The sequence below is a fragment of the Pseudophryne corroboree genome, chromosome 2 (assembly GCF_028390025.1).
Source record: "Pseudophryne corroboree isolate aPseCor3 chromosome 2, aPseCor3.hap2, whole genome shotgun sequence".
Taxonomy (NCBI): Eukaryota; Metazoa; Chordata; class Amphibia; order Anura; family Myobatrachidae; genus Pseudophryne; species Pseudophryne corroboree.
This window is the reverse complement of record NC_086445.1, coordinates 410,737,910-410,741,509: the sequence shown is the minus strand read 5'-3', so window position 1 is coordinate 410,741,509 and position 3,600 is coordinate 410,737,910.

Below are 3,600 nucleotides of genomic sequence, written 5' to 3'. Positions count from 1 at the left end.
CATAGAGCAGAAAGATGGCGGTATAGGAGGGAAATCTACCAGCATTCTGTGTGTCATAGAGCAGAAAGATGGAGGTATAGGAGGGAAATCTACCAGCATTCTGTGTGTCATAGAGCAGAAAGGTGGCAGTATAGGAGGGAAATCTACCAGCATTCTGTGTGTCATAGAGCAGAAAGATGGCGGTATAGGAGGGAAATCTACCAGCATTCTGTGTGTCATAGAGCAGAAAGATGGCGGTATAGGAGGAAAATCTACCAGCATTCTGTGTGTCATAGAGCAGAAAGATGGCAGTATAGGAGGGAAATCTACCAGCAATCTGTGTGTCATAGAGCAGAAAGATGGCGGTATAGGAGGAAAATCTACCAGCATTCTGTGTGTCATAGAGCAGAAAGATGGCAGTATAGGAGGGAAATCTACCAGCCTGCTGTGTGTCATAGAGCAGAAAGATGGCAGTATAGGAGGGAAATCTACCAGCATTCTGTGTGTCATAGAGCAGAAAGATGGCAGTATAGGAGGGAAATCTACCAGCATTCTGTGTGTCATAGAGCAGAAAGATGGCAGTATAGGAGGGAAATCTACCAGCATTCTGTGTGTCATAGAGCAGAAAGATGGCGGTATAGGAGGGAAATCTACCAGCATTCTGTGTGTCATAGAGCAGAAAGATGGCAGTATAGGAGGGAAATCTACCAGCATTCTGTGTGTCATAGAGCAGAAAGATGGCAGTATAGGAGGGGAATCTACCAGCATTCTGTGTGTCATAGAGCAGAAAGATGGCAGTATAGGAGGGAAATCTACCAGCATTCTGTGTGTCATAGAGCAGAAAGATGGCGGTATAGGAGGGAAATATACCAGCCTGCTGTGTGTCATAGAGCAGAAAGATGGCAGTATAGGAGGGAAATCTACCAGCATTCTGTGTGTCATAGAGCAGAAAGATGGCGGTATAGGAGGGAAATCTACCAGCATTCTGTGTGTCATAGAGCAGAAAGATGGCAGTATAGGAGGGAAATCTACCAGCATTCTGTGTGTCATAGAGCAGAAGAATGGCAGTATAGGAGGGAAATCTACCAGCATTCTGTGTGTCATAGAGCAGAAAGATGGCAGTATAGGAGGGAAATCTACCAGCATTCTGTGTGTCATAGAGCAGAAAGATGGCGGTATAGGAGGGAAATATACCCGCCTCCTGTGTGTCATAGAGCAGAAAGATGGCAGTATAGGAGGGAAATCTACCAGCATTCTGTGTGTCATAGAGCAGAAAGATGGCAGTATAGGAGGGAAATCTATCAGCATTCTGTGTGTCATAGAGCAGACAGATGGCAGTATAGGAGGAAAATCTACCAGCATTCTGTGTGTCATAGAGCAGAAAGATGGCAGTATAGGAGGGAAATCTACCAGCATTCTGTGTGTCATAGAGCAGAAAGATGGCAGTATAGGAGGGAAATCTATCAGCATTCTGTGTGTCATAGAGCAGACAGATGGCAGTATAGGAGGGAAATCTACCAGCATTCTGTGTCTCATAGAGCAGAAAGATGGCAGTATAGGAGGGAAATCTACCAGCCTGCTGTGTGTCATAGAGCAGAAAGATGGTGGTATAGGAGGGAAATCTACCAGCATTCTGTGTGTCATAGAGCAGAAAGATGGCAGTATAGGAGGGAAATCTACCAGCATTCTGTGTGTCATAGAGCAGAAAGATGGCGGTATAGGAGGGAAATATACCAGCCTGCTGTGTGTCATAGAGCAGAAAGATGGCAGTATAGGAGGGAAACCTACCAGCATTCTGTGTGTCATAGAGCAGAAAGATGGCAGTATAGGAGGGAAATCTACCAGCCTGCTGTGTGTCATAGAGCAGAAAGATGGCGGTATAGGAGGGAAATCTACCAGCATTCTGTGTGTCATAGAGCAGAAAGATGGCAGTATAGGAGGGAAATCTACCAGCATTCTGTGTGTCATAGAGCAGAAAGATGGCAGTATAGGAGGGAAATCTACCAGCATTCTGTGTGTCATAGAGCAGAAAGATGGCAGTATAGGAGGGAAATCTACCAGCCTGCTGTGTGTCATAGAGCAGAAAGATGGCAGTATAGGAGAGAAATCTACCAGCATTCTGTGTGTCATAGAGCAGAAAGATGGCAGTATAGGAGGGAAATCTACCAGCCTGCTGTGTGTCATAGAGCAGAAAGATGGCAGTATAGGAGGGAAATCTACCAGCATTCTGTGTGTCATAGAGCAGAAAGATGGCAGTATAGGAGGGAAATCTACCAGCATTCTGTGTGTCATAGAGCAGAAAGATGGCAGTATAGGAGGGAAATCTACCAGCATTCTGTGTGTCATAGAGCAGAAAGATGGCAGTATAGGAGGGAAATCTACCAGCATTCTGTGTGTCATAGAGCAGAAAGATGGCAGTATAGGAGGGAAATCTACCAGCATTCTGTGTGTCATAGAGCAGAAAGATGGCAGTATAGGAGGGAAATCTACCAGCCTGCTGTGTGTCATAGAGCAGAAAGATGGCAGTATAGGAGGGAAATCTACCAGCATTCTGTGTGTCATAGAGCAGAAAGATGGCAGTATAGGAGGGAAATCTACCAGCATTCTGTGTGTCATAGAGCAGAAAGATGGCAGTATAGGAGGGAAATCTACCAGCATTCTGTGTGTCATAGAGCAGAAAGATGGCGGTATAGGAGGGAAATATACCAGCCTGCTGTGTGTCATAGAGCAGAAAGATGGCAGTATAGGAGGGAAATCTACCAGCATTCTGTGTGTCATAGAGCAGAAAGATGGCGGTATAGGAGGGAAATCTACCAGCATTCTGTGTGTCATAGAGCAGAAAGATGGCGGTATAGGAGGGAAATCTACCAGCATTCTGTGTGTCATAGAGCAGAAAGATGGCAGTATAGGAGGGAAATCTACCAGCATGCTGTGTGTCATAGAGCAGAAAGATGGCAGTATAGGAGGGAAATCTACCAGCATTCTGTGTGTCATAGAGCAGAAAGATGGCGGTATAGGAGGGAAATCTACCAGCATTCTGTGTGTCATAGAGCAGAAAGATGGCAGTATAGGAGGGAAATCTACCAGCATTCTGTGTGTCATAGAGCAGAAAGATGGCAGTATAGGAGGGAAATCTACCAGCATTCTGTGTGTCATAGAGCAGAAAGATGGCGGTATAGGGGGAAATCTACCAGCATTCTGTGTGTCATAGAGCAGAAAGATGGCAGTATAGGAGGGAAATCTACCAGCATTCTGTGTGTCATAGAGCAGAAAGATGGCGGTATAGGAGGGAAATCTACCAGCATTCTGTGTGTCATAGAGCAGAAAGATGGCAGTATAGGAGGGAAATCTACCTGCATTCTGTGTGTCATAGAGCAGAAAGATGGCAGTATAGGAGGGAAATCTACCAGCATTCTGTGTGTCATAGAGCAGAAAGATGGCAGTATAGGAGGGAAATCTACCAGCCTGCTGTGTGTCATAGAGCAGAAAGATGGCAGTATAGGAGAGAAATCTACCAGCATTCTGTGTGTCATAGAGCAGAAAGATGGCAGTATAGGAGGGAAATCTACCAGCATTCTGTGTGTCATAGAGCAGAAAGATGGCAGTATAGGAGGGAAATCT